General features: G+C 37.1%; 1 pseudogene; it reads right to left on the bottom strand.

Moving 5' to 3' along the window:
* Positions 1 to 7,432: 7,432 nt before the first annotated feature.
* Positions 7,433 to 14,688, bottom strand: LOC127186944 (prolactin-6A1-like; annotated as a pseudogene).
* Between the last annotated feature and the right edge of the window lie 8,795 nt (positions 14,689 to 23,483).

Below are 23,483 nucleotides of genomic sequence, written 5' to 3'. Positions count from 1 at the left end.
GTCTCAAGTGACAGCACATGCAGACAAGAATGTGAAGAAAAGGGAACACTCCTCTATTGCTGGTGGAAGTGCAAACTTCTACAACCTCTTTGGAAATCAATCTGTCACTTTCTCAGAAAATTTGGAATTGTGCTACCACCAGTGCCCACCATAGCACTTCTAGGCATATACCCAAAAATGTTCCATCATACAACAATGACATTTGTTCAATGATGTTCACAGCATCTTTATTTGTAATAGCCAGAATCTGGATACAACCTAGATGTCTTTCAACCAAAGAACGGAGAAAGAAACTGTGGTACTTATATACAATGGAATACTACTCAGATATCAAAACAAGTAAATCTTGAAATTAGCAGACAAATGAATGGAACTAGAAATAATCATCCTGAGCGATGTAACACAGACCCAGTAAGACATGAATTGTATATACTCTCTTATAAGTGGATATTACCTCAACATAGATGTCCTCTGAGAGACTCTGTTCAGTAGGAGATTAAGTCATACACTTGGACTTGCTGCCTGATGGAATAATGTGTGTATAGAATGGCCCAGATGGTTCAAGAGACCATTAAGGCAGGAAGATCACCGTGGTGATTAGGTTTTGTTTTTTGTTTAAAATTTTTTGTTGTTGTTGTTGTTCTTGTAGAAATTTTTTGTTTCTTTGTTTTAGTTTTTTTCTTTTTTTCAGACAGGGTTACTCTCTGTAGCTTTGGCTCTCCTGGAACTTGCTCTGTAGATCATAGAGATCCAATTTACTTTGCCTCAAAAGTGCTGAGATTAAAGATATTAAAGGCATGTACCCCACTCAAGAGCATGAAACTGATAGGTGGGGTGGAATAACTGGGACAAGATGGAAACCCTAGACAGTGTAGGCTCCTGAAAGGATATAGGATAAATCTAGCTGAGACTCCTAGCTGTGTGGGATATAGAGGCTGAACTGGCCACATGTTATAGCCAGGTAGGACTTCCAATGGAGGGATAGGGACATCAACTAATCTACTCACAAATTCTTTAACCCCAAATTTATCTTGCAGGGATAAAGATGGAGTAGAGACCTAAGGAAGGGCCAAACAATGACTAGCCCCATTTAAGATCTACCCTATTCAAGAGAGCCAACCCCTGACACTATTAATGATACTCAGCTATACTGGCAAACAGGTGACTAACATAACTAAGCCCTGAGAGGCTACACTCATCAGTGGATAGAGACAGATGCTGAGACCCACAGTCGAACTCTAGGTGGACTCGGGGAGTCTTGTGGAATAGTTGGGGAAAGGACAGAGGGACTTGGGGGAGACAAGAACTACACAATAAGACCAACATAGTCAACTGACAAAGGACTATGTGGGTCCCTACAGACCTAAGCACCAACCAAAGAGAGTCTATATACTGGATCTAGGTCCCCTACACATATGTAGTTAGTGGACAGATTAATCTTCTTGTGGGCCCCCAGCAAGTGCAGCTGAGCTGTCCCTGACATGCACTCTGTTGCCTGCTTTTGAATCACTTTCCAGTAGCCAGACTGCCTTCTCAGGCTTCAGTGGATGAGGATGCCCTTAATCCTGATGAGACTTGATATATTGGGGATTGTCAGTGAGGGGTTGCTCCCCTTTGCTGAGAAGGGGTGTTGGGAAAGGGGAAAGGGAGGAAAAGAGGGAGGGCCTGCAATAATGATTAAAGTGGATAAGCAAATAAATTTAAGGAATAAAACTTAAAAGAGAGAAAATAAATATAACTGAAAATATTGTGTTTTCAAATGTAGGTACATTTCGAGGTTAGTGTATCCTGCAAGTTTTGGATCACCAATAATAGAAATGTTGGGCCCTAAAGACGGTTCCCAGTGTTTCTTTTCTTTATTTGACTCCATTAAGAAAACGAATTGTGGTTGTGACAGTCGATTTTCATGCAGAAAAGGCTATTTTGCCGCTTAGAGGACATTATTGAAAATTGCTATGGTGGAAAAAAACTCAATACTGATCTGTGCTTTTCAGGAGCATTCTTGCTTTGTGGAAAAAATGTTACGAAGGTAAGGAACTTGCCTGTTTACATTTTAATTTGAAAAAAAAAAGATTTGAATGTGTATACTGTGGAACTTGTGACCATAAAAATATTATATCCTTGTTATCTTGATGGCTTTGGTAAGAGATCTTTTAATGAAGAGTCATTTATTTAATCTAAGAGTGTTGTCTGTATCATTCTATATTTTTATGTGTCATTTTTGTGAATTTATCTGTACATAATATTCACTTTGTGGAAATTTACTATTCAATTCTTCAAGCAACAAACTCCTTAGAGATTAATCTACCTTATTGTCTACTGGATGTGCAGAGTATAATCCAGGGCTCTCAGTGCTCAACTCTCATGAATGAAGGGAACATGATTCATAATGGTGAGGCTGTCTTCCTAGAAATTTGTAATGGTCTCCTAGAGACACACCGGAAGAACATACCATTCATTGTTGGGTGTGATTATGACAACTCATCTGCAACTACAAATCAGCCTTTGCTACTGAGATTCACACTTAAAGGCATCCTCAAATTTACAAGTACACACGCTATCCTTGGAAGAAATCTTGGTAAGAAATCTCTCTCAGCAGCGCACGTTACTGAACTGCCAGCATTGATTCCTCTTTACACAGGAGGATGAGCTTCATGCTATGGCAATAGAGAACTCAGCTTCCCCCTAGAATCTTTAGTGGTATCAGACTTTCAGGCACTTCATAAAACATTTATTTGACTCAAATTCTAGTTAAACACATAGTCTGTTCGTCTACTTTGCTTCTCCCTTGCCCTTCTTCCCTTCCCTATCCTCTCTCCTCCTTTCCTCTCTCACCTACTCTCCACTCATCTTTAATTTTCGAGTTCTCCTTCCCATTTTTCCACATCATTGACCTTTAAAAATATCTCCATCTCTTTCTTTCTTTAGTTTCTTCTTTTCTTCTTTTCTTTCTTTTACTTTTGTTTCCCTTTGTGCTGTTACTTCCATTAATCAGTTGGTTGTTTAAAGTCTTAATCTGAGAGAGACATATAGATTTAAATAATCTTACTAAAGACTTTAAGGCACTACCATCTACCATAGAGGCGTAACTGAAAGGCAATATGATGACTTCAGGCACATGAGCCTGTGAGGGACATTTTTCTTTAATTAATAATGGAATCATTCTTTTTCCCATTGATTTCCTACCTGCACATTTATTTATTCTCTTTATTGATTTTTAAATTATTTCATTTAATAATGCATTTGATTGCAATACTTCAGTAAATATTTATTATTACACATAGAACTTATTTTCTCATCCATCATATGCTCCTGTCTTATCTCTCAGGCTTTTTGTTGTTGTTGTTGTTGTTGTTGTTGTTGTTGTTATTGTTGTTCCTAGAAGAATAAAACTGAAATTCTGAGAGGAAGACCATTGAAACTTCAAACTGGTTTTTTGTTTTGTTTTTGTTTTTTGTTTTGTTTTTTGCCACTGTAGTCATTTTCACAAACCAGAATCTGCCAATTACAATATAGTATCTTCTCTAATTTTGGCTTCAGGGCTTTAAAATTTGAAAGTAAAGACTTTTAACTTGGCTAGACTTACCACCAGGTATAATTTAGGTGTTTCTCCAGTTGTTATTCTGGTCCTTGGGTGTCATAAAAGCTAATTTTTTTTCACATGATTAACCAAACATCTTAGTTCTCTTTTGCATCTTTCCTGGAAAGAATTATACCAAACAGGACTAAGATTTTGTGTAATGATAAGACTAGGTAATATGTATAATCAAAGGAAAAACCCTAATCAGATAGAAGTGGACACTCAAGAAGCATTCTTTCTCTGAAAAGTCTTGGAATGCTGAAAAACTACACTATAACACATTAATATCTACCCCTGCCTGATTGTCTGTGATTTTTATTGCTTCTGTTTTGAGTACTTATCATTTCTTCCTTAATCATCTGTCCAAATGGAGATGTATAAAGATAACCATTGTGAGTTTATTTAATAGTTTATATCATTAGTTTGCTTTCAGAATATCTCCAAATTTGCACTCTTCCAGAAAGGATTCTAATGTGAAATTTTAATTATAAAATTTGTAATTTGACAGAACAGCAATTAGATATTAAAAGGCCTTATGTTGATTAGTCCCTGATCTAAGTCTCATCCATGTATATAAAGACATAATTTTACTCTATGCTATTTCTAAAATTATAAGAACTTATATTTAAATACATATAAAATATTATTCTGTTTGATGACTATACAAAGTTCATGTTTCCTTATGTATATATAGCATATTAAAATTAAGTGTTTTTTTACCTTGATTGGAAGATGCTTCAGAATAGCCACTTCTATTATCAATATATCTATGTTCTTCATTCAAACTTTGTATAAATTATGTTATAATGCAATAATAGAAATATGTATGTTACAATATAAATTACTTAATGCTTAGTACTGGTAATACTTGGTCAATAAAGAGAGATTTACTTTCTATACCCTGGAAAAAAATTCAAATCATTGCATTCAATATGTACTGAATTTTCAGGAATTTGCTGAACACATATTTATAAATCTTTTACTCAATTGAAAAGTTTATATAAATGGAACTTTTCTTGTTTAAGTCAACTTGAAGTACATCCTCAAGTTTAGCATGTGCTAGAAAGAGACATTTTAAAATCATGAAATAGGAACTTAAATCCTGGAGGACAGAAAAAATCTTGATCTGTGATCCGAGAGAACACACAGTAGCCTGACATAAGTGAAGTTTACATTCATGGTCACACACCCCCAGACTCTGCTCATCTACTTCACAATGGGCTTGTATCCTATTTGCATTGTGTCTTTCTCAGTTAGAAATTACATTTGATGAGGTCATGTTTGCTTTTCTTGGCTGCTTATCAGTGTGGGTATAACACTTGCCTGCACAGTTGAGTAATTAGGCAAGGAAATACAAACTAGTTAAGTGACCAACAACTGCTACTGAGGTGATATCTAAGGTTGGATGGCCTGTAGTTATTACCTATTGTTGATGAAGCATTATTCACTTAATATGACAAAGCTAAGCTATTTTTAGTCTCTCAGCATGACCATGAAGGACATTAAAAAATAATTGCAATTCATTTGTGCTAGCCAGAATGAAAATTTATAAAAAGATTCCTAAAAGGTTCTGTTTTGCTTAATTTGGCCTTTACAATTAAGCTAAATGAGTGGTTTTGAGTAGGGAGTTCAGAAAAGCATTTTAAAAACTGAACTAGATACACTTCTCAACAGAGTTCTCACATGGACATTATAACTGAAGTCACCATTGTGGGACTCACCCATATTTCTTCAGGTTATGTGCCTACACAGTAGTAGATACAGTATTAAATAGTTCTATATACACAGTAGTATATAGTAAAAGAACTTATATGTATCAATGGTGAAGTGGTTCTCATGAATTTTATAGTTGGAGATCTTGTCTTATCCTCCCATGCATATTGGTCTTGATTGTAGCATAGCACTTTTTATATTTGAATGCCTGCTAGGAATGTGGGGAAGATGATAGGATAGAAACATTATGCTACTAATATAGATTTTACAAAATATTAAAGTGATTTTGCTTATCAATTAAGGGAACAATAATTTAAAAATAGTTGTAGAACATAATTATTTTCATTACTGGTTAGATGACCATCTCTTGATAATAAGACTTGAATAAAAAAACACAAATTTGAAGAAGAAAACAAACAAAATATTACTAGTCAGTTTTCCAATTGCTGAAACAATGGAAAATCGCATTCAAAGGTGAAATTGTATAATCAATTTACAGTTTAATGTGGCTTTAGAACATTGTACCCTGAAGGTTATGTATTGTCCCATCAAAATATAACTCATTGTGCTGGGACCATGTGGAAGAGATGCATGGAGAGAAAGAAAATGAACTAGAACCCTTATGTCTCAAGGAATTTAAGCACATCCAGAGTCATTTTACACACACTCCAGTGAATCTTTCCACCATGTTCTTCCTTGTTGAGTCTTTACCAATTCATCACAGTGCTAAAGGCCTTCAAAACATAACTACCCCAGTTCTAAGCAAGAGCAAGAGGAATGCTTAGGAAAAATAGAGAAACTTTTAAAGAGAACTGAGCTTAATTTCAATATGTGGCTGATGCAGATGTAGACTAATCCTTGTTAATTCTCCCAGTCATAATATAGTGAGTTACAGCACATATCATATTTTACTTTCAGATCCATTGTAAAGCTCTATGGACAGGAAGGGAAGAAAAGTGATTGAGATTACTGGAAGGGTTCAGTAGTGATTGAGTGTGCTTGGGTTTTATGCGTTAAATAGTCCCAATTCAAGTTGAGAGCTTGTCATTAATTTTTGCTGAAATTGACTACACAAATTAGTAATAGGACATTTGTTCCATTTCTCCTAATCTAGTATCCTATTTAAAGGACATTAAATGAATATATATTCAGTTGCAGGAAGGTGAAAAGAAATGTTGTAGGGACATATCGCCTCTCTCTTCTTTGATGTGTGACTTGAGCCAGAAGAAGACAAGAGGAATGTATTAAATAATTTGAATGAGATGAATTTGAAACTAGATCAAATTGCAGAACTGGAAACATCCATCAAGGGAAATTCTAAATCTGAAAAGTGCCTGGCACAGAGCATTCAAGAAATCAAGGACACCATGAAAAGACGAAACTTGAGAATAATAGGGATAGAGGAAAGAGAAGGCAACTGACTCCACAGCCCAGAAAATATCTTTAATAGAATAATAGAAGAGAATTTCCCCAATTTGAAGAAGGAGATGCATATGAGCATACAAGAGGCATACAGAACACCAAATAGAATAGATTTGAAAAGAAAATTTACCGCCACATAATAATAACAACACAAAATATACAGAACAAAGAAAAATATTAAAAGTGGCAAGAGAAAAAGGCCGAGTAATATATGAAGGCAAACCTATCAGAATTACTCCGGACTTCTCAACAGAGACCATGAAAGCCAGAAGGACCTGGACAGAGGTTCTGCAAACCCTAAGAGAACACAGATACCAGGCAAGATTACTATACCCAGCGAAATTATCAGTAACCTTTGACGGAGAAGACAAGATATTCCATGACAAAAACAAACTCAAACAGTACCTAGCCACAAATTCGGCTTTACAGAAGTTATTAGAAGGAAAACTCCACCCCAATGGGTAAAACTACAACCAAAACTACATAGGAAATAGGTAACTATACCATTGCAAAATCACAACCTCACAAAATCTCGACTATTACAAATACCAAAAATGAAGGGACTTACCAATCACTGGTCATTAATATCTCTCAACGTCAATGGTCTCAATTCTCCAATAAAGACACACAGACTAACTGACTATTTTTTTCTATGTTAAAGTGTACTTTTGCATTCATTCCTTACTACAGTAGTCATTTCTCCGATGTATGAGAAAATCAAGGGAATATAAGAGTATATACTTTGCTGAGTATCCTTCTTAGGGCCTCTAGAAGAACTTGGGCTTTTGCTTCAATATCTTTGGCTCTTGATATGATGTCATGTGGGACGTTTTCCAAACGACTCAGTTCAGTTACTATGTAATACAGAGGGTATTTCCAAGTTCCCAGAATACTCACCAACTCTTTCAGAAGGAAAACACCCTAAACACCAATAACTAATTGTATCAAGATTAATGAAATAAAAGAGTTAGCCCATGTGGTATATGTATAAAGAGAAGGAATTACAATATCCAGTTATTATTTTTATGTGAAACAAATCTGCATATACCAGTTGTTTTTGAAATCTTGTCTATAGTTTGATTTACGCACACTAAGTAGATCTTATTCTACTAACTACTTTTTCTAACGATAGTATGTTTGATAATATTGTTGTTTCTCTCTGAAACTCTACTATTTGTCCTCTTGGTGAAATTACTAGTCTTTGAGTTGTTTATTTGTTTCTTCACTAAAAGCCAAGGCTTTCCAAGAAAGGTGATTACAGGACCTGACTCAGATAAAACTGACGACAGTGTGCCATGTCTGGGGCAAGTGGACCAAATGGTTTCCACACAGGAATGCTTCTATAGTAAAATATAACATATTTCATTGATGCACTCATTTTTCATTTTTAATTTACTTTCAGACACTGGGAAAAAGATTCAATGAAGATAAGCCTTTATATATGTGTTTTCTCAAAGCTACATGAAACGAACAACTTGCTACTTGCTGAGTAGCCTATGTGGGAGTATGGGCAGGTGAAAAAGCAACATAACGGCATTGCTTTTTAATAACTGAATGACAAAAAGCACAAGAGACTTTGATCTGCAAGTGTGTGCACACTGCCAAGGTCATATATGAAGCTAAACTCTGAATAAAATGCTGCCGGGCTGTGGTGTGGTAGTTTGGCTTTTTGAAATGAAAACAAAAACTAGGTTGGATTCCATTGATGCACAATGTCCAATATTTTGACATTGTGATATAACTCAAGTACATATGTGTTTGATTAAAGAAGGGAATCAGAAAGGAGAAAATATAACAATTATAAATTGAAGATGGTTTGATACATGAACATTGTCATTACAACTGAGGCTCTATTTGTATCCTGAGAGCTGTAGTGTTTTCCTGGGAAACCCTTGTTCTGCTGACTTTCAGTAAGGCCTGGAAGAATACAGATAATTTATCGAGGAATGGACATGCAGGTTAGAAAGAACAGTAGAACCAGAAAGATTGTGAAAGTCAGGAGGAAATTTCTTTGTGCTAAGTAATATGCAAAGCAGAAAATATGGGAGCATTTCATATGTATAATTGATGAAACTATATTTACATTTCCTATACCTAAAAGTGAATATAGTTAAGCATGTGTGCAGTTCAGTTCAAAGTCTCCTATAAAATTATACATATAATCCTAGGTATATGCATTTGTAATAGTTCATCTGCACACACATCTTATGGTTCTATGACATTATTTAATGTTTGATTTTACTTAGAATTTATCAACTGCATAATGTGATTGTTCTTTGATTAATACCTCCTACATTCTTCTGCATGTGTGATAGACAAAACTATTCTTCAGCAAGGCAAAGCCAGTGCTCTGCTTGATTCACCAGCTTAAAGCTCAAACTGCAGACTTACCGGCATCTATTGGGCTCCCTCTTTAGGCATCAAAATAGCAAGGGCAGATGTTTGGCAGCCAATAAGCTCTCTTTCAGGAACCATCTGCCTGGTCTATATTGTACATCCTCCATCGGGTAAAAAAAAAAAATTTAGTTTGGACATGAGTAAATTAATCCATAACATGAATATTGATACATTTGTTAATTATATATTTTTATTTCTGTGTGTATGTGTATGTCTCTGTGTGTGTGTGTTCTTTCTCACACACACATGTGCACTCGCATACACATACAGGTTTTTGTGAGTTAACAAGGGTGTAAGAAAGCCATAATACAAGTATGGAGCTCAGATGTTGTGTTCAGGTTTTGGTTTTTGGTTGCTATCTTTTTTGAGATACCATCTCTTTTTGTACACCACAACAGACATCAACCTAACTGGATTGGCATTTCCAGAGATTAACCTGTTGTAGCCCCCCATATCACCATAGTACAGCTGACCTTCAGACTTGTGCAATCAGTCCTTCTGTGGACTATAGGGATCGTGAGGTTCTCAAACCTGCATAGCATCTCTTTGTTACCTCCCTAGCACTCACTAGCTGTATCCTTTACAAAATAAGCACTATTTAAAAAGATTAAATGGGAGAATTAAGAATCTGACATTTTCACCTATTTTTGATGTTAATTCAATAATCATTTCTCACCTCACACCCATCTGATCTCCCAAACACTTCAGCCACTTAGTATTTTCCTTGAGATTTCAAGAATATCTTTGATGACTGTTCTCCTTATTACTTAAGCATGCTTTGTTTTATGCATGGCATATATATTACCTAAATGTCTTGAAGCAAGCTTCCTAAAAAAACATAGCACTCTCCCACTTCTGACTTGGTGGTCCATTTTGTAAAGAAGCCAAAAATAAGTGAGACACTTACAAATATCCTGTGCATTTCTGCAGTGAGTTCAGTGATGTTATAGGACAGTGTGATGGTGTCATCAAGTTCATCATTTAGAGACATCTGACCATGTCCAGCCCAACTGGCATGCATGGGCACAGAGGCCACAATCTCCCACATAAGGAGGTTTGATACCAACAGCATCTTGAGAGTCCGTGCTGTACAGAAACAGGAACTAAGATGAGGTTCGTTTATTTGAGGTTATCAACATTATTAAGATCTTTACCCAGTGTCATTGAATAGCTGTTGTAGTAAATAAAAATCTATGAATGAAAGAATCAATTACATAATTAATTTACATAGCTATATAAAAATATTTATTAGTCAAAATTTTGGATTGCTCTCAAAATAACTGTGAATTTTTTTTAACATTTTGAATTCAATTCTTAGTAAATTTTTTATTTACTTTCTTAAAATTTTTTCTATTTGATTAATTACTTAGAGACAAAATTTAAAAAGCAAAACAAATACCATATGAGATAAAGATACATAATCCAAACTGCAATGTAAAAAAAGGATGCAAGATAAAGGACAGCAGAGCTATTTTACAGATGCACAGAAGAGCGCACATGATCAGGAAGATGAGGCTGCTACCCAGAATGCCAAGGTTTCATTTTGCTCAGCCTGAGATCTCCCCTAATTTCAAACTGCCTGTGGTCCATGGGATCCAGAAACCTCTTCAATGTTCCCTCTTGCCTTAGGTTATGGATGCCAGTTCTTTACCTATTCTTCCTGCTTGAAGCTCCGCCAATCCAATTTGGACTCCTCAAGGGTGTTCAACTTAATCTTTTGTTTTGTTTAGGGATCCAATTTCTCCCCGAAATGGCTGTTCACTCCACTTGACCTTTGCATCCAAACCCAGTAGGGAGTGATGGTCGCTGAAGTGACATCAGCCTCTGGTTCTTCGCCCCCATCTTGCTTGTGTATTTAAATGCAACCACCACTTCCTTTGTCATTGTCACCACTTCACCAGCCGAGACAAACACTTTGGTGATTTTCACCCTTTAGTTCTCTCCAGATTGTCCATCTCGGACTCCAGCTTGAACTTGACTCTTCAGTCGCCTCTGTTGCCTTAAGTTGTAAACTAGCTCCAGTTTTTTTTATATCAGTTCCATTGCATAAACGAAACTGGACCACGGTCCATCATCCTCCTTTTCCCTTGCATTATCTGACCCAAGGCTTCCTTCTTGCTTTTCATATTCTTCATTGCTACCTTCAGATTCTTCCTCACCATCCTCCCCTACATCATCTAACAAGAGGCCGGTTCCTTTTCTCTTCTAGGCTGAGATGCTCTGGGCTGAATCTTTTCCCCTTTGGTTTCCTCAGTCAGTTTTTCGCCGTCCGCTGCATCATCCCTCTCCGACACATCGTCTTTCCTGTGCTCTTCGTTCAGTGCACATTGTCTCAATCCCCCTCTAACATGGAGAAATCTTCAGAGTTGGACTCGTCCATGCAGCTGAAGCTCTGGACCCGTGACTAGAGAACTGCAGCCTCTACCCACAGACAGCTAAGTCTATGTAGAGAACAGGAAGCTACAGGAGCAGCAGCGAGGGTGGCCTTCTGATTGAGGCTTTAAAAAAATCACTGTCCACTGACAGTTTCATATTGGGAGTTACACTGATCTCCAGCGGTCTGATTCTCCAAGACGCTGTCTCTAACTCAGCATGCAGTGGATGCATTTGACTAGGACAGTACTCTTTATTTGTTTGTTATATTCCCGTGCCTTATAAAAACAAGCACGTAGTTGATTGCATCTTTTCTAATACTAAGAGTGAGAAGAATCTAGTCAGGGAAGGATACTGTATGCTGCCATTACTAACTCACACTGAGTTTTCTATGAAGTCGAACCTTACAAAGACTTGCGAGTATAATGGGTCTATGTAATATTATCAAACTGTACCAATGAAAGAAGAGTCTTACCGAGTTAGGTGATTTTTGTTAAGTCCTATGAACAGATACATACACTATGGACTCTCTACTCCACAGGGATGAGGCTTACACACCTGGGCTCTCTTGAATATCTGTGTAGCAGAACCCAGCCCATGGTGCTGAGACTCAGTACAGCAGATGTTGCTGCTTCTAAAGCACCAATTTACTTTTGATCACATGAGCACAGAAGCCCTAATCTTCATTTTTTCTACATTTATTTCTAGCTCTGTTAAACAATCATCTTCAAGCTTTTGACAATATTCAATATTGGATTCTTTCTTTCTTTTTTTTTTTTATTAATTTATTCTTGTTACATCTCAATGTTTATCCCATCCCTTGTATCCTCCCATTCCTCCCCCCACCATTTTCCCATTATTCCCCTCCCCTATGACTGTTCCTGAGGGGGATTACGTCCCCCTATATATTCTCATAGGGTATCAAGTCTCTTCTTGGCTACTTGCTGTCCTTCCTCTGAGTGCCACCAGGTCTCCCCCTCCAGGGGACATGGTCAAATGTGAGGCACCAGAGTACGTGAGAAAGTCGTATCACACTCTCCACTCAACTGTGGAGAATATTCTGACCATTGGCTAGATCTGGGAAGGGGTTTAAAGTTTACCTCCTGTATTGTCCTTGGCTGGTGCCTTAGTTTGAGCGGGACCCCTGGGCCCAAATCTGCCTATCATATTGTTCTACTTGTAGATTTCTAGGACCCTCTGGATCCTTTTATTTTGCTGTTCTCCCATGCGTCTCTCATTTAGAGTCCCAGTAGGATGCCTTCCCCTCTGTCCCAGTTTCCTGGTAAGTGAAGGCTTTCGTGGGACATGCCCCTTGGGCTAGTATGCAGATATAAGTGAGTATATACCATTTGATTCTTTCTGCTTCTGGGTTAACTCACTCATTATGATCATTTCTAGCTCAATCCATTTATCCACAAATTTCGGGAGTTCCTTGTTTTTAATAGCTGTGTAGTATTCCATAGTGTATATGTACCACAGTTTCTTTATCCACTCTTCTACTGAGGGACACTTAGGCGATTGGATTCTTTCTTAATTTGGTGAATTGACAGACCAACAGGCAGACAGAGAGATGACAGACGGACAGGCAAATATCTACAATATTAACAGTCTCAGTCCAAATGTAAAAGAAGTTAAGATATAAAAGCAAGCTGAAATCAACTTTTGTATTTCTTACCATTACACCTAAATCATTCCTGAAATAAAACGTAATTTTCAGGAATCCAAATCCCGAAAAACTTGCACAATACATAGTTGACTAGGGTGTTCTGTTTGCCAACCTCCAGAACTGTAATTATAAGCTTCATCCACTCCTCAGGCCCTTCATCCTCCTCTTGCTTCCTTTAGTTCAGATACGATGCTGAATTACCAGTTGTATTAAGGAGAAAGAGAATCTTCATTTTTAGAAACTGCTCTAAAATGGTCTACTTGCTCCTGTTCAGGTTCCTGCTAGATTACAATTTTTTCTAAGCCTTTTGTTGTGTTATTTTTCAATTATATATGTCCTTTAATGCCAAGTATACAACATAGAACGCTATGGGAAAAAATCATAAGAACCACAGAGAACAAATTAATTGACCATTTACTTATGAGGACATTGGTCAGAGCTTACTTACACAAGCAAGGTTCAAGGGAAAACAACTGCATCTTGGAAAACTTCCACAATGGTAGACGCACGGGAGTCCTGGTCTCAGCTAACTTCTACTTTCTATGTATTCTGGCAGACTTCCCCAAGGCTCCTCACAGATGGGACAGGAAGGAAATAAGATGTAAATCTTTGAGTATAATTACTGTCCTGCTTCAGGGAATGGTGACAGTGTCACCACTATTATCCCACACCTGCTGTATCTGTATGATTCCGCCTTTTGCAGACTATGATTATCGAGTACGGACTTAAAAATCTACACAGCTGAAGCCTTCTCCACTCCATGACCAGTAATGATGGTCTTGTCAAGCCAGGTTTATACTGTTGTTCTTTACCACACACCCCCTTTCCTCAGACTCTTGCATTCTTTCTGTAACATTTTTAAATGTTTTCTCCCTGAGAAGATTATATATACATGAATTTTACTGAATATTGAGTCACTATGTAAAAGCAAGAGTTGCTTCATCTTAACAGTTTAGCTGGGTATTATACTTGGCCTGTAACGTATGACTACTGTAGAGATTGTTTCTACACAAAGTAGGCCTAACCAGAAACTTTTAGAAGGCAATTTGTCAGGCACATTTCATCCATTTAAGGAAAGAATACTTTCTTAGTGTAGTCTGCAAACACATTTGATATTTTTGCCTTTAAAAATACACATACACACACACACAAATACACACACACAGAGGCACACGCACACATGCAAAATAACATGGGTTTCCTCTTTCCTCTTGTAGTAGGGCGTCTTAAGTAAAATGAGAAAGTTGTTGATTGCCACCAGAATTATTGCGTCACAATTTGTTTTTGTAGGTCTACCTTCCTGTGCTTTGTACCTGGTGTTAACATTTAACTGGGTTCTCTAATTGGTGTGAATTCTGAGACAGGAATTTTTTATCATCTTTGGAACTGTGGAAACCAGTATGCATGGAGAAAGTTTTCAGTTTAACACCAGCCTGAGTTTCCCATGTCGTGGAACCAGAGAATGAAGCATCTTCATCAGTTTTGTTAAATCAATTCCTGCAGATACTTACCCAGTTGTTGTTTCAACATCCTCCATGCTAAAAGTATTCTTTGAGACTTTGATATACAATAAATCAGATAGCATATCTCAGGCATTCTCACTTTTCTATGAAAAAAAAACCTTAAAGCTGTCAACAGTACCTTTCCCCATGCATGTGTATAACATCATTCTGATTCCTTAACAACTGTCTTCAGCTTCTAATCTATGAATTTTCTCCTGATAAATTTGCTAAATGATTATGACAGGCAGAGGTCAGCTTTATAAGACTGCTTTGGAGACAGTCAGTTATCTCGCTAAATTCCTAGTAATGTAAAACAGCAACTGAATTTTTCATCTATCTGGATTCTAAGTCAGATCTCTATAAGGCTCTTCGAAAGTATGAACAGGTTGCATTCTCTTATCAATTGTTTCTTCTGAGGGGCACAGTTGAGTTTACTAATATGGATATCAGACCCTAATTAGTCTAGCAACATGTATTCTACTATTTGTCTTCAGGAGCCATTGAATTTGACCTTCCTGACTTTATGCTCCAGAGTCATTTACATGACTCAGTAATGTTAGGTCAAGTTGTAGGTGGGCTAGCTTTGGCCCAAAGTATCCACTCCCATTCAGTGATCCTCTCTTGCAATCATAGACACCTGATTTCTGACTATGTCTTCATGAGTCATTCATCGGCAATAAAAGTTTTCTGAAAGGGCTTGGGTTGGATGAATAATCACATCCTCACAGATTTATTTCAGGACAATCAAATGTCACTTAACAGTTCTCCTTTGTCAAGCAAAACTCTGCAAATATTTTGTGCAGCAGATACCCTGATCAACATTTTTACTGTAGCATTTTGTGCTCAAGTTAGAATTGTACGCAGTGTGCTCTTTGGGAAAAGGATCTTTGTCCACACTTAGAACACATTTAACAATTTTCATCTTCATTTACCTGTACTTATCCGTCTATTGTGGTCTATAGTTCAGAAGGTTTTGGTTTTAAGGTCTTGCAAAAAAACTGGAATATTCTCAGCTTATCTTTTCTTTGCATTCCTTTTTTAAAACATAAGATCCACAGGTTTCGTGCAATGCGCTGTGTGCAGGGGAAATTTGCACCTTACTCTGGCTTTGCCTTAGTTACCACTCCTGAAAACTTCATGCACACTAAAGGGTGTAGTGAAAATCCCTGGTTCATCTTTGACCCCTAAAGTTGTTTGTTCTCTCTTTTTATCTTTAAATATTTTGGAGTTCGGAGATGCAGCATACTCTCCTTTGCCAGTCCTTCCTTCCAACATTCTGGCTTGTTCACAGCCCAGACATTAACACATATGCATTCAGGGACGTTTGGAGCTACTGTTGAACAGATGGCTGGTTATGTAATATGGAAGATTAGATATTTTTGGATAAAGTGATACCTCACCTGCTTGGTTGCTGTGTATAGTCCATGTTGGAGTTTCTAACTTTAAATTCATTCTTTGTCAACAGGAGTATGAAAATCAATGGCCTATCATATTGGATGACATTGCGTATTAGATGATGGGGTGAGGTCATTTTTCTCAACTGTCAGGGTTGGAGGAGCAGTTGGGATTCTGCCTACTTACAAATTGTGGAATTCAGGTACTCAGAGGGTTAGGGAATTTATCTGCTTACATTTGTATCTAAATAAATTTTAATATTTGTTCTGTGATGTTTGAAAGCACAGTAAACAATATATCTATGTTATATAAAGGTTTCTGTTAAGATAATTCTAGGTGAAGTTTCTTTATTTTTAAATGAGAAAGTGCTGTATCATGTAAATATTCACGTGTCATTTCTGTCTGTCTGTACTATACTGATGAAGAATGGAGGCCTGACCGAACATCACTTAGAGAGCTATTTACCTAATTATCTCAGAGATGATAAGATGAGATTCTAGGAGTTCCAGTGACTAACACTGTATAAGTTCAGATAACTGGGTTCTAAATGACTGTCTCTGTCATTTTTCTCATTTTGGAACCTGCCAACCTGCACTTCCTGTCTACTATGGTGATTAATTTCATTCCTTCTCAAGTTTCTGATGGAGTTGAAGACTAGATAGTTTAGTTTACAAATAAGCTTAGTTGTTTAAAGCTTAAGAAGATTTTAGGTGTAGAGAGGTGTTTTAGGTTGATAGAGATGAGATATGATAGATATTGATTTACATTCAGAATTTTATACTCACCAAGATAGGAAAGATGTTTTCTTCAAGGTTGCCAAATACAAATAATCAAAAACATTGTGAATGTAACATTTATATAATTCCTGATTGTTTCATGGTTCAACTTGCTGTAGATAGTTTATTGTATATATGTGTAATAATAGAAATGTATATGTAAGAAAAGAAAAATAACAAAAATGATAAAAGAGAGACATAATACAGAAATAGTGTGTCACAGTGTATGTTACATAACCTGAGTATTGGTAGGGCTTTATATATAAAGCTACATTCATTTTCCTGAAATCTAGAAACAGGTTGAGATCATTGCATTCAGGATATGGTCAATTTTCAGGAGTGTGTTATACAATTATTCATAATACATACCATTCATATGAAAACAATTTGAGTGATTTAAAAAAGTCTTCTTCAGGTTAACATGAAGTAAAGTGCACATCTAAAGGTTAGATTCTGCTAAGGCACATTGTTGAAATCTCTTAGGAGGGATTTAAATACAGGACAAAACCTGGATTTGTGATCCAACAGAGCAGATTATAATCTGAATTAACACAGGAAATGGGGATTACTTTTTCCTTGAGTTCTCTCTTGAACCTTACAGGCATCCCTTTCCCACCACCTGCTTTCCCTGAACCTCTAGGGCATCTGCTATTTTTTTTTCTCGAGCAGAGGTCACCTGCACATCTGCTTCACAGTGGTTATGTGATTAGTTTGTGTCTGTGGCTTTTCCAGTTAGAATATATGTTTAATGAGTTGAGATGTGTTTGCTATTTTGCTAATCAGTTTGGACACAAAGGCTGTATAAGTGCCTGAGAAAATGGATAAGGAAATACATGGTAGTTACTGGGTCAATGACAACTGTTTAGACCAATCTATTAAATTTGGGGATTCTATAGAAATTGGTTATTGCAGATAAAATAGTATTAATATAATCTAATTAAGGTATTTTCTTTTTCATTTCTCAGTATGACTCCAAGCTACATTTGAAAACAGTTGATAAATCTATTGTGCTATCCAGGTTAAACATTCATAAAATGGTACAAAAGATGTATTTAAAGTCAAACATTGCAGCTCCTATTTGTCTTGGTGCAATTAAAAGAGATGAGTGCCTCTGAATAGTAAATTCAGGAAATCAATTTAAACTGGACCTGGATAAGTTTCTACAAGCAATTCCCACACAGCTGTCTTTTCTGAGAGCCACTTTCGTCAGCCTACCCATCTTTTTTTCATGGTGTTTAGGCATGTGGTGGTCTGTGTTAAACTAAGTAGCATTTCCATGTATGGATGAAGTGCATCCAAGGTCTTTGCTAATTGGAGTTTCTGACTGATCTTTCTATTTGTACTGGTCATAATTGTGCTGAAAGACTTTGATACAGAAGGAGTGTATATGGCTGTTTACTGGGCTTTGTGGAAAGGTGTTAGGGAGAGGATATTATGTTAGGAAGACACCTCTTGTCAGATACTTAAAAGTTTTTCTGTCACCAATCTTAAAACAAGAACAACATTGTAGAAATAACTTTCAAAGGAATTAATTTCGTTCTTGATTATCTGTTGAGTGTGAGAGAGAAATTGACAATAACATGTAGATTTGGTTGTGAACAATAGGTGATTAGTTAGCTATCCATTGCTGTGAGAAAATTTTAGAGAAAATGATATTAAAAAGAGAAAATATTTATTTCACAGTTTTTTTCTGACAATAATCAACAGACTGCGTTGCTCAATTGGCAACATAGTAAACTATGCTGGCACTATATGTAGGAGAAAAACAGAAGAGACAAGGATAGGGAGAGATGAACATAGAAAGAGAGGAAAGGAGATAAGAAAAGAGGAAGAGAAGGAGGGAGGGAGGGAGGGAGGAAAGGAGAAAGGAAGGGAGGAAGGGAAAGAGAGAGGAACGGAGGAAGGGAGGAAAGGAAAACTGGTATCTCAGTGTCCCGAGAATTAATGCACACCTAGTAGCATTGTTTTCTACAATGTTGTTTCTTGTAAGATTTCTGTGACCTCACAGGTCGAGGGCCAAGCTGTTAAAGCACAATATATTTGTGGCTACCCTACTTCCAAAGGACAGCAAAGGCAATGAGGAATGCTTAGGGAAAGTGGAAAAGAACATGAAAGTGAACGTTTTAATTTCTACTTGTGGCCGCACCCGTAGAGACATGGACTGATTTCATTTTATGTTTATTTTTCCAGTATTATTACAATGCATGTATTATTTTACTTTCTGATCTGCTATAACTCTACAACAATAGAAAGGGACCGGAAATGGTAGAGATGCGAGGAAAGGTTATGCAGTGACTGAATAGTGTTGACTTCCTGTTGACATGTCCTGAAGCATGCTACTCTCATCTAATTTAGTGAGTCTTTTTTCTCCAGCAGAGTTGGTATTTGTTTCCAGAAGAGGAGAGCAACAATAAAAACTGTAAAAGATGAAATACACTGCAGGGTAGTAGAGTCAATAAGAGATTTGAGCTAGGCACGTCTCCTGGCAAAGACACTATCCATTAATGTATTCCTGTTTCTAAGTTTCTTGAGGAAACAGTAGTGTGCTCCGTATGAGAGACCATTATAAGCTATTATAAGCTACAGGAAATTAAAATTGAGACCTTGTCAGTAGTATGGGTTTGGTATCACCAAGAAAGTTAGTGAATCTGCATTTTTAAATTTTATTTTATTTTTAAAAATTTATTCAATTTAGATGCTGATCTTAGGCCTATCCCTTCTCTCCTCCTGGTCCCACACTCCTTCCCTTTTCCCCTCATACCCCTCCCCTAGTCCACAGAGAGGGAGGACCTTTCTCCCCTATTAACTGACCCCAACCTACAAAGTATCATCAGGACTGCCTACATCCTCTTCCTGTGTGGCCTGGTAAGACATGGTCCTTTTTGGTGCATCAGTCTCCACTGGTGCCCAAGTTTCTGGGCTCTGTTGTTCTTCTTATGGAGCTCCTGTCTCCTCTGGGTCCTTCTATACCCCACTCTTCCATGAGACTCCTTTCCCTCTGCCCAAAGATTGTCTGTGAGACTCAGCTTCTTATTCAATACGCTGCTGCCTGAAGTCTTTCAGCGGAGTTCTATGGTAGGCTCCCAACCTGTCCCAGTTCTTCAACACCTTTCAATGTCTGTTCTATTTGCCATTCTGATTGAGAATTAGGCATTATTCCTAGAGTCTTCCTTGTTACTTGAAATATTTATATCTGCGAATTATATTATGGTTATCCTGTATTACATGGCTAATATCCACTTATAAATGAGTGTATATCCAATATGCCCTGTGTCTGGGTTATTTCAATCAGGATGATCTTTTTCAGTTCAATCCATTTGCCTTCAAACTTCATCATTTCCTTGTTTTTGATAGCTGAATAATATTGCATTGTGTTTTGTCATTCATTCTTCAGTTGAGGGACATCTAGTTTGTTTCCGGATTCTGGCTATTATAAAGAGTGCCACTATGAGCATAGTTGAGCAAATGTCCTTGTATGGTGGAGCATCTTTTGGATATATTCCCAGGAGTGGTTATAGCTGCCTCTTGAGGTAGAACTCTTCCCAATTTTCTGAGAAAGTGTGAGATTGTTTTCCAAAGTGGTTGTACAAGATTGCATCCCCAGCATCAATGGAGGAGTGTTCTACTTTCTGCACATCCTTGCCAGCATGTGCTCTTGAGTTTTTGATCTTAGCCATTCTGATAGGCGTAAGGTGAATTCTCAGAATACATTAGATTTGCATTTTCCTGATAGTTAAGGATGTTGAACATTTCTTAGTGTTTCTTGGCCATTTGAAATTCCTCTGTTGAGAATTCTCTGTATAGCTCTGTATTATATATTTTTTAATTGGATTATTTGGTTTGTTGGTGTTTAATATATTGAGTACTTTATATATATTGGATATTAACCCCGAGGATATAGGATGGGTGAAGATCTTTTCCCGGTCTGTAGGCTGTCATTTTGTTTTAATGAAATGTTCCTTCATATTACAGAAGATTTTCAGTTTCATGAGCTACTATTTGTTGTTCCTCTTGGAACCTAAGCTAGTGGTGTCACGTTCAGGAAGCTGTCTCCTGTTCCAAGGAATTCAAGGATTTTTCACCACTTTCTTTTCTAATGGACTTTATGTTTCTGGTTTCCTGCTAAAGTTATTGATCCACTTAGACCTGAGTTTTAGCCAAAACTCTCTACAAAATTTGACTATCATCTTCAGCCATCTGGCCTAGTGTATCTGACTGAAATATTTCTGTGGCAGCAACTATTGAGGACTTGTTTACCCTGTCTTGGCAGAGTTTGGCCGTCAATTCTGCCTGCATCAAAGCTTGTCAATTTTTAGGCAGAATTCTGTTGGATGTGGAAACAAGGACGTTTTGCCCAGGAGGTTCTTTGATGCTCATTATGTTCTTTGAGGTAGGTTGCATGTGGCCAGGAGTTAACCTGTCTTATTGTCAAAGAATCTGTAGTATTTCAGTATTCTTGTATCTGTCGAGGCTTGCTTTGTGATCAACTATATATATATGGTCAATTTGGAGAAAGTTCTGGTATGGAGCTGAGAATAAGGTATATTCTTCTGTGTTTGGGTGAAAGGTTCTTTAGATATTTGCTAGATCTATTTGATTCATGACAACTGTTAGTGTCAACATTTCTCTGCTTGGTTTCTGTTTTTTTTTTTTTTTTTTACCTTGTCCTTTGGTGCAAGTGGGGTATTGAAGTCTTCCACTTTTAATGTGTGGTTTAAGCTTCATCAATGTTTATTTTTCAAATGTGGGTGTCCTTGCATTTGGGGCATATATGTGCAGAATTGAGAAATCTGGGTGGATTTTTCCTTTGATGAGTATAAAGTGTCCTTCCTTATCTCTTTTTAATAATTTTGGTTGAATATCTATTTTATTAGATATTAGATTGGCTACTTCAGCTTGCTTCAGCTTTCTCCAGCATTTTACTCTCAGGTAATGTCTATTTTTGTGGCTAAGGTGTGTTTCCTGTATGTAGCAGAATGATGGGTTCTGTTTATGCATCCATTCTATGAGTCTGTGCCTTTTTATTAGAGAGATATGTACATTGATGTTGAGAGATATTGACCTGTGACTGTTATTTTTTTAAATTTTGATGTTGGTGGTAGTAGTGTGTTTTAGTGTTTGTCTCCTTTTGTTTTTTTCACAGTGAAGTTATTTATAGTCTATTTTTTTATGAGTGTAGTTAACCTTCTTGTGTGGATGTTTTCTTTCTAGTATCTTTTGTAGTGCTAGTTTTGTGCATACATATTTTTTCAACTTGGTTTTGTCTTGGAATATCTTGTTTTCTCCATCTAAGGTGATTAAAAGTTTTGATGAGTATAGTAGTCTGGGTTGACATCTGTGGTCTCTTAGGGATTGCAAGATGTCTGCTCAGACAGTTCTGGCTTTTATGGCCTCTGCTGAGAAGTCAGGTGTGATTTTGACAAGTTTGCCATTATATGTTACTTGGCCTTTTTCCCTTGCAGCTTTCAATATTTTTTCTTTGTTTTGTACATTTACTGTTTTGATTATTATGTGGCAGGAGGATTTTCTTTTCTGATCCAATCTATTTCGTGTTCTGTAGGCCTTATAAGCATCTCTTTCTTTAGATTGGGCAATTTTTCTTCTATGATTTTGTTGAAATATTTTCTGCACGTTGGAGCAGGGAATCTTTCTTCTACTTCTATTATCCCTACATTTTGTCTTTTCATGTTGTCCTTTATTTCTTGGTTGTTTTGTGCCAGCGATTTTTTAAGATTTAACATTTTCTTTTATGGATATATCAATTTCTTCAATTATATCTTCTACACACATACCTCTGTAGCTCATGTTTCATCCCTAAATTCCCTCTCTCCAGGCCTTCCTCAGTTCATGCTTTCTTTATTGTTTGAATTTCCATCTTCAGATCCTGAACCAGTTTATTGATTTCCTTTACCTGTTTGTTTATATTTCTTGTATTGTTTTTGAGTGATTTATTCATTTACTCCTTTAAAGCCTCAATCTGTTTGACTGTATCTTCTTATATTTTTTTTTCCAAAGGTTTCCTCTTTGAATGCCCTTATCATCTTCATTAGAATATCATTAATGTCATTTTCTTGTGTTTCAGTTGTTTTATGGTATACATGCCTGATGACTAGTGAAAAAATGGGTTCTGGGGATTCCATATTTCTCTGGTTTTTATTGATTGTGTTTTTATGCTAGCCTTTAGCCATCTGGTTAGCTCTGACTTTGGCTGGTACTTCCTGGTGCTTGTTGGAGTTCTACATGGCTGCTGGAAGAGCCCTGGTCAGGAAGCTGGATGTCCCTTCAGGAGCCCTTCTCTGATTGGAGGATTTGGTCTCTGACTGGTAGGTTGTTTTCAGGGAAGTAGAGAACCAGTGAGATCAGAGATCTGGTTGCTCTCCTTGCAGAGATGGGATGAATTTTGGAGAAGTAGCTGGGGTTGTTTCAATGTATGCTAGGTGTCAAGGGGCCCAAGGTTGGAGCATACGTGGGTAACTGGACAGTATCACCCCATGGGATGGTGGAAGTATGCTAGTGGCCAGAGGTTGAGACAATGCTCTGCCGGAACTCAGGGATTTTCCCAGGATTAACTCGGTGACTTGAGGTTGAATCTGGAATTTCCCCCACTGTTGGCTTTCCTCACCATGGAAACACAGTTACTACACCCTGTCGGTCTTTCT

Source organism: Acomys russatus, chromosome 3 (assembly GCF_903995435.1).
Source record: "Acomys russatus chromosome 3, mAcoRus1.1, whole genome shotgun sequence".
Classification (NCBI taxonomy): domain Eukaryota; kingdom Metazoa; phylum Chordata; class Mammalia; order Rodentia; family Muridae; genus Acomys; species Acomys russatus.
This window is presented reverse-complemented; position numbering and strand designations above follow the sequence as displayed.